Source organism: Mustelus asterias, chromosome 1, assembly GCF_964213995.1.
Source record: "Mustelus asterias chromosome 1, sMusAst1.hap1.1, whole genome shotgun sequence".
NCBI lineage: Eukaryota > Metazoa > Chordata > Chondrichthyes > Carcharhiniformes > Triakidae > Mustelus > Mustelus asterias.
In genome coordinates this window covers 115,265,995-115,280,603 of record NC_135801.1, presented here as the reverse complement: position 1 = coordinate 115,280,603, position 14,609 = coordinate 115,265,995, and positions in this window count along the sequence as shown.

Sequence of the window (14,609 nt, the reverse complement as noted above, 5' to 3'; positions counted from 1 at the left end):
CCTGACTTGGAAATGTATTGCCGTTCCTGTCACTGGGTTAAAATCCTGAAATTCCCCCCTAATAGCACTGTGGGTGTACCTACACCTCAGAGACTGCAATGGTTCAAGAAGGCAGCTCACCACCACCATCTGAAGGGCAATTAGTGAGGGACAATAAATCCTGGCCTAGCCAGCAACGCCCATATCCCATAAATGAATTTTACAAAATATTACTAATAGATCACAATGTCCCACATTCTGAAAGGTTCTGTCCTGAATAAACTAGGTCACTATTACATGTGAGTTGCAATTTTTGCTCAAGTACTGATACATTTTATGGAAAAAAGCCAATAAAGGCCAATTGTGCTGACACTGGCCATCTCACTCTCTTGTTCGTGATTAGGCAGGGTCTCAGATGAAGGTAAGGGTGTAGGTAGGTCCCAGATACGGGTACAGACACGGGAAACATTGCAGGATCCTCCCATCAGAAAGTGAACTGTCATAGCCGGAGTGCCCATGGAAGTTCCAATGCAGTTGGCACCATGTCTTCTCAGCCTGCCTAGCAAGCGTAGTGGCGATGATTGAATTTATTGATAAGAATGGTTCGATTAAGCAGACACAGCATGGATTCATGAGGGGAAAGTCGTGCTTGACGAATTTGTTGGATTTTTATGAAGATGTGACTAGTGCGGTTGACGGAGGGGAACCGGTGGATGCGGTGTTTTTGGATTTCCAAAAGGCGTTTGATAAGGTGCCTCACAAAAGGTTGCTGAAGAAGATTGAGTCACACGGAGTTGAGGGTAGGGTGTTAGCGTGGATTGGGGATTGGCTATCCGACAGGAAACAGAGAGTCGGAATAAATGGGTGCTTTTCTGGTTGGCAGATGGTAACTAGTGGCGTGCCGTAGGGATCGGTACTGGGGCCTCAACTATTTACCATCTATATAGACGATCTGGAGGAGGGGACTGAGTGTAGGGTAACAAAGTTTGCAGACAACACAAAGATAAGTGGAAAAGTGAATCGTGTGGAGGGCGTAGAAGGTCTGCAGAGAGATTTGGACAGGCTGAGTGAGTGGGCGAGGATCTGGCAGATGGAGTATAACGTTAACAAATGCGAGGTTATTCACTTTGGAGGAAATAATAGCAAATTGGATTATTATCTAAATGGAAAAAATTTACAACATGCTACTATGCAAAGGGACTTGGGGGTCCTTGTGCATGAGACGCAAAAACCCAGTCTGCAGGTGCAACAGATGATCAAGAAGGCAAATGGGATGTTGGCCTATATCGCAAGGGGGATAGAATATAAAAGCAGAGATGTCTTGCTGCATCTGTACAGGGCATTGGTGAGGCCGCAGCTGGAATACTGTGTGCAGTATTGGTCCCCTTATTTGCGGAAGGATATATTGGCCTTGGAGGGAGTGCAGAGAAGGTTCACCAGGTTGATACCAGAGATGAGGGGTGTTGATTATGAGGAGAGACTGAGCAGATTGGGTTTGTACTCGTTGGAATTTAGAAGGCTGAGGGGGGATCTTATAGAGACCTATAAGATAATGAAGGGGCTGGATAGGGTAGAGGTGGAGAGATTCTTTCCACTTAGAAAGGAAGCTAGAACTAGAGGGCACAGCCTCAAAATAAAGGGGGGTCAGTTTAGGACAGAGTTGAGGAGGAACTTCTTCTCTCAGAGGGTGGTGAATCTCTGGAATTCTTTGTCCACTGAAGTGGTGGAGGCTACCTCGTTGAATATGTTTAAATCATGGATAGATGGATTCCTGATCGGTAAGGGAATTAGGGGTTATAGGGATCAGGCGGGTAAGTGGAACTGATCCACTTCAGATCAGCCATGATCTTATTGAATGGCGGGGCAGGCTTGAGGGGCTAGATGGCCTACTCCTGCTCCTATTTCTTATGTTCTTATGTTCTTCAGATACACCATCTGCAAGAATGGCAGGTGACCACAAAAACCCCCCATTAAGCTCCCAGAAAGACCTCGTTCCTGCACCAGCATCACACTGACTCTCAGAACCAGGCACTAGCGCAGATATTCACAGATAACGCCAATGAACATTAGGTCGTCAGCGCTGTGGATAGTGCACAGTGATATGGGTACATCACACTCATGTGAGGGACTGGCAGAGGCAGAGAGGTCGCAGGGAGATGACAGTGGGAGCACTGCTGGAGACCAGGACCATGCTGAGTCTGAAGCAGCTGGTGAGTCTCTGGAGACATTCATCAGGTGGCAGATACCAGATGCGCAACAGGGTGCACTGGGAGATCTGGCAGAGATCCATGAGGGTCTGCGTGCCATGGAGGTGTCCATGAAGAACATGAGTACTGCCATGATGTGGAGATGCCGGCGTTGGATTGGGTGGGCGCAATAAGAAGTCTCACAACACCAGGTTAAAGTCCAAAAGGTTTATTTGGAATCATGAGCTTTCAGAGCACTGCTTCTTCATCAGGTGAGTTATCAGATGAGTCCTGCATTGACCCTTAATACCAAGTGCACAGTCGCCTCCATTGAGAGAATTGTGACTCAGCTTCAGAAGCAGACTTCAGGAGGGTCGTGCTGGGACCTGCAGGCCAGCACACCAGCAGTGACCTCTAGAGGTGACTGAGTAGTGCCCAGCCACGGCCAACTCAGGCTCCGCCAGCCAGAGGATGCCTGCCAGAACTGCAAAATCAGCAGTCTGCCTCCAAACCCTCTGCCAGCTCGCGGGGGTGGGGCGGGGGGATTTCTGTGATTACTTTGGAGGCGGGAATGGTCCAAAGTGGGAAACTTGCCCAATTGTGGAGGGATGTCTATTGGGTTCATTATTAAGCTAACTGACATAAATTATCTCTAAGCCCATCAAAATGTAATGGTGTCTCAGGGATTAAATGTGAGTAGCACTGCTTTCCTGTACATGTCGGGTTCGCCTTCAGTCTTGTGGTGTGGTGTCCCTCTTAAGCACTTAAGTGCCTAATTGAAGGACTCGGCACTGAGATTTCACAATGAACTGTGAATTCACAATGTTGGGTAACAGTCCCATTTTTACTTATTCCATGATATGGAGATGCCAGCATTGGACTAGGATAGGCACAGTAAGAAGTCTCACAACACCAGGTTAAAGTCCTATTGGACTTTAAATAAACCTGTTGGACTTTAACCTGGTGTTGTGAGACTTCTTACTTTACTTATTCCAGTTACGCCACTGGACATTCCCTCAACATATCTGTGTGGGAGCAGCTATGAGAGCAGTGATGGCCCCTGTCATTGCTCTACACATCTGATCTCCCATCATGTTGAAACTGAACCAGACAGCGTGGGTGACACAGTGTAATCTGTAATCTGAATGCTGCCGGACCTGCTGAGTTTATCCAGCATCTTCTGTTTTTGTTGCAGATTTCCAGCATAGGCAGTATGTTGGTTTTATTTCAGTGTAATCTGATGTTTGAAAATGTTACTCAATTTACTTTATGAAGGTCACGTTGGCTGTGATTGAGTATCTTGGCTTTTTGTTTGATGCTAACAGCTATTGTGCAAGATGTTCTGAAAAGCAGGATGATAAGCAGTCAAAGAAGAGAAGCCAATGACAGATCGAAGAAAAACCAGTCGGGGAGGGAGTCATAGGAATCCAGAAGCAGGAGGAAATGTGACTCTGCCAGCAAGTAATAATAGCTCCCTCAAATTGCACCAATAAGTAATCGTAATACTGATAGTTCTCAGCTTCTCCTTGTGACCAACAGTAATAAACAACCGCCAGTCTGTTTTGATTTGTAGCAACAGGTGTAATGCCCAAATATATTGCTTGTGTGGGAGGTGGTGTGTCATAGTTCACTCAGGGAATCCAAGTTGCTTGTGATAACATGCACTTTTTACATGCAAGTTGTGGTCTGGAGCTATGTGGTCTGGAGCTATGTGGTCTGGAGCTATGTGGTCTGGAGCTATGCTGACCAGAAATCTCTCCCACTCCTATCACCGGTTATTTGCATATGTTGGAAGGATTTTCAGGTTGATACTCAGCCTGCTTTGATCACACTATGAACACATCTTCCTTGGACATCCAGTCCTGAGGTGGGATTCAGGAGCAGGGAGCAGTTTCCACTGCACCACAAGCTCCCAGTAGCCTGTAGTAACCCTATAACTGATATTCACCATGTAATTACGGTCAGAATCCTCTCGTACTTCACCTCGTGCAGTCAAGCCCCCATAATTTAAGGCCCAGACCTCACCTCTACCTCAATGGATTCTGGTTTGGATTTAGGGGCTATGATTTATCTTCTCCGCTCCCCTCCGATGACGCGATGAGGTTCACACCCAGGAAGACACGAGTCTGATTTGTATACGTTATAATATTGTTAGCAGGCTTGATGCTGCTCCTTCAACCCACTACTTATCTTCCCTTCTAACTGGTGTGTCATGTCAACAAGAGTCACTTTGTGATAACCATGCCAGGGGTACACATAGCCAGGAAGGGGCATGCTCAGGCAGTGCCCTGACACTGTCCCCTAGCACCCTCGCACTGTTCCCTAGCGCCCTGGCACTGTCCCCTAGCACCCTGGCACTGTCCCCTAGTGCCCTGGCATTGTAATCCCGATGCCAAGCCATTTTCAGAGAGGTCAGGTCCGCTTACAAACAGCTTCCTACCCATAAGTGGAACCTATAAGGGACCCCAGACACCTGTAATGGCCATTGGCTGGGACACAGATACAACCACAGGCTATCTGATGGAAGGGTTGTGACCTTCAAGATCACAGCCAAACTGTCGTGGTCATCTAAAAAAAATCTTCCCCCTCGCTCCCTATTTTCAGATTTCTTGGGACCAGGAGCAGAAGTGGGGGAGGGCACTCAAAATAACCCTGTTGGCCAGCATGCTAGCTCCCCAGCTCCATCCTACCCCCAGCCATTTATGGAGGTTGGGGAGGCTGGGGCTACCCAACTGCACATGGGAGGGTAGCAACGTAAGACCAATTAAAGGTGGCCAACGAGGATTTCCCAGTCGGTTTCTATATCCCCACAATCAGAAGGGAACAGTTTAGCTGTCTGGAGGTGACCTATCCAAGGCAGATTTAAAGGCCCCTCCTCCTTGTTTGGGTATAGCGGTAGGCCCCCCAGTACAGGAGAGCCCTGCCCACCCCACCTGACTGCAGTTAAAAAATGTTAGTGAGAGAGCGGGCGTCCTCCATTTTGAAGTGCCCATTCTCTGGCTTACCTTCCATTGCATCCTACCATTGTAGTGAAAGGCCTCCAGCTTTGAGAGCCCATCACCGGCCCTAATTGGACAGCAAACCAACCCTCTGGCCATTAATTGGCCACCCCAGGAAAATGGCAATGAGTTTCCCACGAGATAAACCAGTTTTACTTCACTTTAATAGAGATTTGTCTCTAGGATCAATGGGAGGGCAGAGCTGTCAGAATCAGTCAGGCTGCTGGCATTCTAATAGCAAACAAAAGAATGTGCTGAGTTTTTTTATCATTTGTAGCCTCAGATAAATTAAGATTTTACAAGTAGAATATCATATTGGCTTTCTCAGACTCACTGACGTTACGTTAAAATAAAAATTATTTGTTTCAAAAGTTTAAGTCAATGCAATGTAGCACAGTGCTAATGTGGCTTGCCAAGTAATCCAGAAGCCTGGATCTGAAGGCATGGCTTCATGGTCACCCTGAGAGCAGGTGATTTTAAACTCAATTAGCTAAATAAATCTGGAATAAAATGCAAGTTATTGCTGATGCTAAAGTTCTTCAGGGGAGGAAATTTGACCAACACGTGACTCCAGACTCATTGCAATGTGAAACAAAAACAGAAAATGCTCAGCAGGTCTGACAGCATCTGTGGGGAGAGAATAGCGCCAATGGCTGTGATTCTCCCAAAAGTGCTGAATTGGCGGGAAAACTGTTCTAAATCCTGACTGTTTTGTCAGTTCAGCTTCTCACCTGAATCTCCGCACTCTGTGCACTGCAGAGGTCCCAGTCGTGAACCTCATTAAAAACCCGGGGGGCCTATTCACGCTGGAGTTTGACAGTTCTGGAACTCTGCGCATGCTCAATGGCCCCGATCTGTCAGACTTCCCGTTTGCTGGCCAGCTCAATCGCCCAGGACCATCACAGTGCTGCCCCTCCAGCACCCCCCACAGCCTGATCGCAGCTCCCACACCAATTCCCGGGCGAGCCCTGATCCCCCCCCCCACATCCCAGAATGCCCCGATGCACAGCCCATCTCCCCAGCAGTGGCGATCCCCCCACCACCCTCACCCTGGCAGACCCCCGCCATTGACCCCTCTGGGGTCAGACCCACCCCCGGGAGGCAGGCCCCCCTGGCAGTCCACACCCCCCCCAGCCCGCCCCAATCACTGCCCTCCTTCCATCCCAGACCGATCCTGCCTGCAAAGTGGCAGCGGGATCCCCCATCCCCACAAATCGCCCCTGGGCCTTACCCACAAGTCCCCACCCCCATGGCACTGCCCAATGCCCAGTGGGCAGTGCCAAGGTGCCCACTGGGCATGGGCACTTTGACTGTTGGGCAGTGGCAGGGGTTATAGGCTGGCACTGCCAGGGTGCCCATGCCTAGGGGGCACCACCCCCCCCTGCTGTCTGACCCTCTGGAGGGTCCCGATTGCTCCCCCTTCATTCCGACAGTGTCTCCCACTAGTTCCCCGAAAATGGGGAGCTATTCTAAACCCCACTGGAATGGAGTACTCCTGGCAAGGTGGGAGATTTGATCAGGACCTGAAAGTTCCCGATAATGACCTGCTAAACATATTTAAAATACAATTCAAACAGATTCAAATGGCTTACCTGTCTTCCCGCTGGTTTGCAGCATGGTCTGACTGGTGGCTGTTCGCCGGCTCTGGGAAATGCATATGTGTTCCCGGCGCAAGCGCAAATCCTGATACAAGGCTGGCGACGCACATCTCCCACCGTGACCCGACAGAAAAGTTGTGGGTCATGATGGGAGAATCGCGGCCAATGTTTCGAGTCTGGATGACCCTTCCATTCTCTTTGAATTTGATTTCTGTAGACCACAATGTGTTGTTAATATTTCTTCACAAATAACAACTTGTAACTTTCTTTGAAACTGCCAGATAGTTCCTTTTGTTCAGGGGTCACATCTAACACGGATTCAGCCATTTTAAAAGGTCTTTGCCCACTTTACAATTTTATAAATTTCCATAAGAATACCTATGCGTATTTTATAAAAAATATACAGGGTGAGTTCTTAGTCCCCTCACAATGGAAACACCTATAGCTTAAGTTATGACAAACTTACATTTCATTGCATTTTCAGTGTAACTAGTGTCTTCAAGCATCTCAATGCCTATATTGAGGATTATTCTGAAGATGTTTTGATGGGTCTTTGTTAAACTATTACCATTTTTCTAGGTTGTCATGTAAGTGAAAGCAATGATGTTATTTCGACAACAAATTGCCAGATGTACTATTCAATTGTTCGAATGTTCAGTGTTTGATTATGCATGTTTGTTGACTCTTCTCTCTTCTGTGTGCTGTCAGTAAGTCTGGATGCGATTACCAAAAAGGGGAAGTAAAAGTAAGCTGGAAGCTTGTGCTGTTGACATTTTAAACAGCACTGTCAATAACGCTCCTGTTTAGACTAAGAGTGCAATCTTACCTGCCGTTCACACCACGCTCCCACTACAGCAAGATCAGAGAATTTGGCAGCCAGCCAAATCTCCATTCACTGCAGCGGAATGGGAAAATCCCGCCGGCGTGAATGATAGTAAGATTCCAGACATAGAATCTGGTATGTCTGCTCCACATTTCTCCGAGGTATTTGAGAAGAATAGTTTAAATTTACTGGCTCTCACACCTTTCCCTTCTTCAATGAAAGATCCACCCATACCATGGGACTGATGGATTTTAGGGTTCAAGATCTACTTTCTTGCCATGGAGTCTAGATGTAGTAGTGACCTGCAAGCTGGTGATATTCTTACATTGTCTCAGAGTAGAAGGTCGGTGAATATTTGAGCAGCTCACATTTCTATATTTAACATGGCAGTAGGTGCTCTCAAAAAATACTTCAGGGCAAAGAAATATGTGATGATGGAATGATATAGATCCCACCAGGGAAACTGTGAGTCCATAAACCAATACTTGGCAGTGTTGTGGCAGTTGGCTTCTACGTCTAAAATTGGCAAACTAACTAATTAACTAATTTGTAACCAATTAAATGAAAAGACCTCAGTGCAGTTTACGGACAATTAAAGGTCAAAGAGGAGTTAGTTCCTATGGAGGGAGGGTAGGTAGAAGTGTTGGCACAATAAGCACCTAACTGCAATGGAAATAAAACTCAGAGGAGATGTGCACTGGGCAATTGAGCAGATAACGCACAAAGTTAAGATGACCTCCAACTAGTTCTCTAATGTCCTTTAGGGATGGAAAAGCTTCCTTACCCAGTCTGGACTGTGTCTGACTTCAGTCACACACCAACATGGTTGACTTATTGCTCAGACATACTAAACTCAGATATACCAAACCACTCAACAGTTCAAGAAGAAAAGTCCACCTTTGGGCAACTAAGGATAAACAATAAATGTTAGCCGTGCCAAGAATATTCATATTCCAATAATTGTCTTTCAATTTAATTGCACAATCATAATTCCCTAAGGGAGTAGGACAAATGGACAGATGGCTGCTGGGAGACCAGAGAGCTCCCTTGCTCTTTTGGTGTTAACACCAGTTGAGAAAGCATACATCAAGACAATAGAAAATTAAAAGAGGCAAATCCTCTACTTGAACATACAATCAGTATGTCCAAGCATTGCCGCCAACATCCAGATAGATATGGCCCAGAAATGTAACTAACTGCTTTTTCTGTACAATTCTTTCAAGAGAATTGAGGTTCGCATACAGCCAGAAAGGCAAAAACTACATGAACAGAACTAAACAGATATAGGCCATTCAGCCCAACTGGTTCATGCTTGTATTTTTGCTTCATTCCCAGCCCTCTACATCTAACTTCACAAATATCATCTTCTATGGAAAATAAGTCTTCACTCTTGTCTGCAAAGGATGGAAAAGGTGAAGAAATGCCCCAGACTGATGCATGGTCAGGCAGACTGATAAATGTCTAGGACTAAATTATAAGGTTTTTTATTAAAAACAGATCTCTTGCACAAATATGCAGAGTTGTTTGATCCCCTCTATACTTTGCTCTTGCCATGCGAATCTCCTGCCTGCACAAGATCCCTGCATCTTTGTCTCTGGTATCAACAATCTGATAAACGTTCTGTCAAACAAACTATCACCAAATACTTAGGTGCGAGAATTTTTTTCTTCACTCTGCGTGTATATCCATGAATAACTCTTTGTTTCCCTGATGTTTTCCCTCAGTGATAATGTTCAGTGTGTTTTGTTCACGTCCTTATCTGTGCCACATCAGTGGGAGGAGTGTAGTGGTTTGACATGGGCTGATCTCCACAGAACTGTGATCACGAAGAATGACAGGAAAGTTTGCAGAAAACAAATGGACTTTTATTCAGCAGAACAGCGCAATGTAATCATCAGCCAACAAACAACGTCAGTGTCAAAGCAGATGACAACATAGATATGGTAATCTTTTATCCATTACTGATAACACTAGGAAAACATATATTCAGAAACTGAGCTGTTTAAAACCAGAAGATACATATTGGGGGGATTGCATCCTTTACTGCAGAGAGGAGCAATTCAACAAGTATATCAGGGCAGATGGCCAAAGACTAAAATACTGAAATTAATACTGTACTGAGGTAGTCAGTTATCAAGCAATGAATTCTTTTTTGACAAAGGGTCATTTGGACTCGAAACATCAGCTCTTTTCTCTCTTTACAGATGCTGAGATTTTCCAGCATTTTCTCTTTTGGGTTCTATAAATAGAAATGTATTTATCAGTATTTATTGTGTCATAGACTGAGACAGCACAGAAAAGGCCAATCCTTCCACTGTGCCTGTACAAACACTCTGAAACATCAAAGCAGTTTGTTCCGCTCCTTTGCTGTCTCTCTATGAACCAGTAATATTTTTCCCCCAGGCATGCATCCAATCCCCTTTTTACAGCTGTAGTTTAAATCAACTTACACCAACCTATCTTCCTATCAAAAGAAACAGTTCAAATTTCTCTGCATTAAATTTCATCTTGCATGTGTCTGTCCATTTTACCAGTCCAGCAATGTTCCATGATATGTTTCAAAGAAACATGAGTTTAAAGTTTATTTATTAGTGTCACAAGTGGGCTTACATTAACACTGCAATGAAGTTACTGTGAAAATCCCCTAGTTGCCACACTCTGGCGCCTGTTTGGGTACACTGGGGAAGAATTTAGCATGGCCAATGCACCTAACCAGCACGTCTTTCGGACGTTTTTGAAGAGAAGCTTTTCAGAGGCAGTAAAAAGTCAGTTCGAAGTGAATCTTTCTCAGGTAGAACTGCTTGGTTTTTCATGACTGCCGAGGAGGACAGCCTTCAGCGCACGGGATCTGCGTTACTACACTGATAGCTCGCGGCACCTCTGCCTCGTGTGCTTGCTCCATCATCTTCCCTCTCGTAGACCCCTCTGGACTGTGTGTGTGTCGGGGTTAAGTGAGTACTATCAAACAGGAACGGTAACAGAATGTAGTTTTCTTCAGATGTGCACCAACGGATGGGCCCCAACATTTAAAATTCAAAGTGCTTGGTGATATTCTGAACATTTCTCAGGTTGAAACTGTTAATTGGAAAATCTTCAGTTGGGATTCTTTACTTGTTTATATCTGCTAATTATATTTGTTATTAAATTTTTTTGTTATTCCGTTTACCTTGTTGTTCCAAACCTTTTCTCATTATAAGGTTTATCTCAATAACATTTTTGGAGGCACCGCGCTAAACATACTCAAATCCTTTCCATGCAAGCCTGTACTGGCATTTATGGGAAAACAGGAAATTTAGCCAGCTCACCATCAACTGCTAGGAATTCAGGATCCTGTAACTCGAACAGTTAAATAGTAGCCCCATATAGTGATCAGCAGGGGGTTACACAAAGATCTGTGGTAAACTGATTGAACAGTCATCATTAATTTCATATTAAGAATGATATTCGAACTCCATGTGCTAAGTCTATTTTTGATTTGATTTGATTTATTATTGTCACATGTATTAATATACAGTGAAAAGTATAGTTTCTTGTGGGCCATACAGATAAAGCATACCATACATAGAGAAAGAAAGGATAGAGTGCGGAATATAGGGTTACAGTCATAGCTAGGGTGTAGAGAAAAATCAACTTAATGCGAGGCAAGTCCATTCAAAAGTCTGATGGCAGCAGGGAAGAAGCTGTTCTTGAGTCGGTTGTTACGTGACCTCAGACTTTTGTACCTTTTTCCCGACGGAAGAAGGTGGAAGAGAGAATGTCCAGGGTGCATGGGGTCCTTAATTATGTTGGTTGCTTTTTTACAGTTGTATGTTTTACACTTGTAGTAAATTATCGTGACCTACTCTTGAGCATTGTTCCATTTGTAAATACCTGTAACTATTGTTCTGGTCTGATAATACATGTTTACTACTATTCATTGGTTTTCAGTGCTCTCTCTGGATAATTCCAGGCAGGCTAAAAAAATGGACCGCACTACTAGGTCTTTTCTTGATGGATAAACTAAGATGGGTTCACTTACCTTTCTTATTCATGGTCATCTTGTAATTCTGAGAAAATAAAAAATATGCATTAACACCAAGTTAATATAGTAATGTGTATTGTTCAATTGCAAATACTCACAGCAGAAACATATTTAGGAATGTGAACTAAAATGTACTAAAAGTCCTCATGTAACCAACAAACAGAGCTACTACTGCCCATTGTGCACCTAGTTGTAATGCAGAGGGGAAGGAAGATGAGGTAGATCAGAAAGTTCTGAGTTGGCCATTGCAAGGTTGGATCTTAAAGTAGATAGTAGGAGGAAGGGAGGAGTGAATAAAATAAGGAATCGCAGAGTTTGATATTCTGAAGAAAAGAAAGTTCAAATGTGAGATTTTATGACGCATAGCCTACAAGCTATTCATGGTAAATGTGAACCAGGTTTACTTATTAATTCGTGTGCATTATACTGAGTTACATTTCATGTATGCAAATAAAATGCTAGTGAACCAACGATCATAATTTTCATTTTAACATGGAAATCAAAGGAGAACGGATTTTGTCATAATGCAAATAAAGCATGAGTCACTGCATCAACTCAAAGAATAACAGAAATAGCACTGCGATGAAAAAAACCTGCGCAAACACAGGCATTGTAATGTTCATTGTGATACCATTCACAACTGGGGCAGTGTGTGCACAACATGTACATGAAACTTTAAAGTTCTATTCAAAACAGATAATGTTTTCTTTACTTGGAAGAATATGCAAAATCAACTTTCACCATGCAAAACCTGACATTGCACATGACACGGAAACCAATTTGGAAATCTCCTGTATTCATTTTAAACGGTTAAGCTGTTTGGCTCACAAAAACATAGCAGTGAAATTATTTTGGAAAGGCAACCACTGTTCAGGAAGATTAATAGTCTAATAACATCAATACACTTGGACGGTATAACAGTTGTTGGTGCTGATCTGAAAGGGAATGCAAAGTTCCTTTCTCAGTAGCAACTTATTGAATGGAGAAATCACAAGTTCATTTTTCTATTAGAATATCAATATTTGAATTTGTTTTTTCATGCTTCGTGCTTTATGCTGCTATATTTTGGCGGCAGAATGAGAACGGATGGCTACAATTACACTACTTCTTGATACAGCCATTCTTCCTGTTAGAGATTGAACTACTTTCTGCATCAGTTTACTCACTTCATCATTCCTTCAAAAGGTGTTCATTCCTTTCCAGAGTTATGGACCCTGCCAATCACTTCCTGACCCTCCAGAGTAGGTTCATCTGTGCATCTTGGCAGTGGCAAGCTGTTTTGTCATAGCAACACCTCTAAGACTTTGGCTGCTATCACTCAATGCTCAATACACTTGCAACTGGAATCATTGTATCTTGAGTGATAAGCCTCAGTGATTGTTCCCAAGCCAGAGGAACAAGGGGCATTTTGGTCCCATCGGTACCCATATACCTTAGTTAATCCAACTCAGAACAAGGAACAAATCTAGCATCACTCTAGGCTGTAAGGCCCAGTTACAGACAGAATAAACTTCCTAGGAAGGGGCGGCACAGTGGTTAGCACTGCTGCCTCACAGCACCAGGGACCTGTGTTCGATTCCCATCTTGGGTCACTTCTATGCAGAGTCTGCAAGTTCTCCCGTGTCTGCGTGAGTTTCCTCTGGGTGCTCCGATTTCCTCCCACAGTCCAAAAGACATGTGGGTGAGGTGCATTGGCCATGCTAAATTCTCCCTCAGTGTACCCAAACAGGCACCGGAGGCTAAGGAAATTCAGCACGTCTGCTATGACTCTCACCAATTTTAAAGTATCCTTTCTGGATGTGCCGCAGCTTGGTATAGCTCCTGCTCTGACCAAGACTGCAAGAAAGGGTTGTGAATGTAGACCAGTCCATCACACAAACCAGCCTCCCATCCATTGATTCTGTCTATACTTCCCGCTGCCTCAGAAAAGCAGCCAGCATAACCAAGGGCCCCACGGACCCCGGACATACTCTCTTCCACCTTCTTCCATCAGGAAAAAGATGCAAAAGTCTGAGATCACATACCGACCGGCTCAAGAACAGCTTCTTCCTGCTGCCATCAGACTTTTGAATGGACCTACCATATATTAAGCTGATCTTTCTCTACACCCTAGCTAGGACTGTAACATTATATTCTGCACCCTCTCCTTTCCTTCTTCTTACGTACTCTATAAGTGAAATATTTTGTCTGCAGAGTATGCAATAAACAATACTTTTCACTGTATCCCAAAACATGTGACAATAATAAATCAAAACAAACATTAGGGTTTGATAACAATCTAGTTACTTCCCTGATCACTCATTCGGTGCTAAACTGTCAAATTTATTTAATTCCTTTTCAATAATTGACATGAAATTGAGCCACATCATTTTGTTCTGCAAAGCTGCATGATGATTATAAATATAAGGCTGTAACCTCCTGGCACCCCAGTGTCGGATTTGGGGGGGTACTCCAATGATGCACGGGGAAATCCCTCTGGGAAGTTCCCATGTCAGGGTTTACCTGGAAACATTCCAGGAGCTCTGGAAAATTGCGCTGGGCTCGGAACTATCTGACAAAGCGATTTAAATTGTGAACTTCGGATGGCTCTTCCAGTGTCACCCTGATAGTTACTCTGAAAGCGTTAGAAGAAATGAAACCACTTCTAACTTTAGCATAACTATTTTAAAGACCCTGATCGACTGATCCCTGAACAGGACACCCCTTATACTTCCAACCCCACAGGAACTGACCCCCCCCATCCCCACCAATAAGCAGCCCCGCCTCCCCTATAGTATTCCCCACCCTCTTCTCCCAACCTGACCCCTCACCACGAACCTGCTGGAACCTGCGCCCCGCCCAGCCCAACCTGACACCACCAAAACTGAGCCAGTTACGCCCCCACCCCAACACAAACTGGCAGCACCCTCCACCCTAACCCAACCCAACTCCCCCCATCTGACAGTCCACCCAACCTGTCTGAACACCCCCATAACCCACCCTGATCCTCCCCACTGAGCCGAA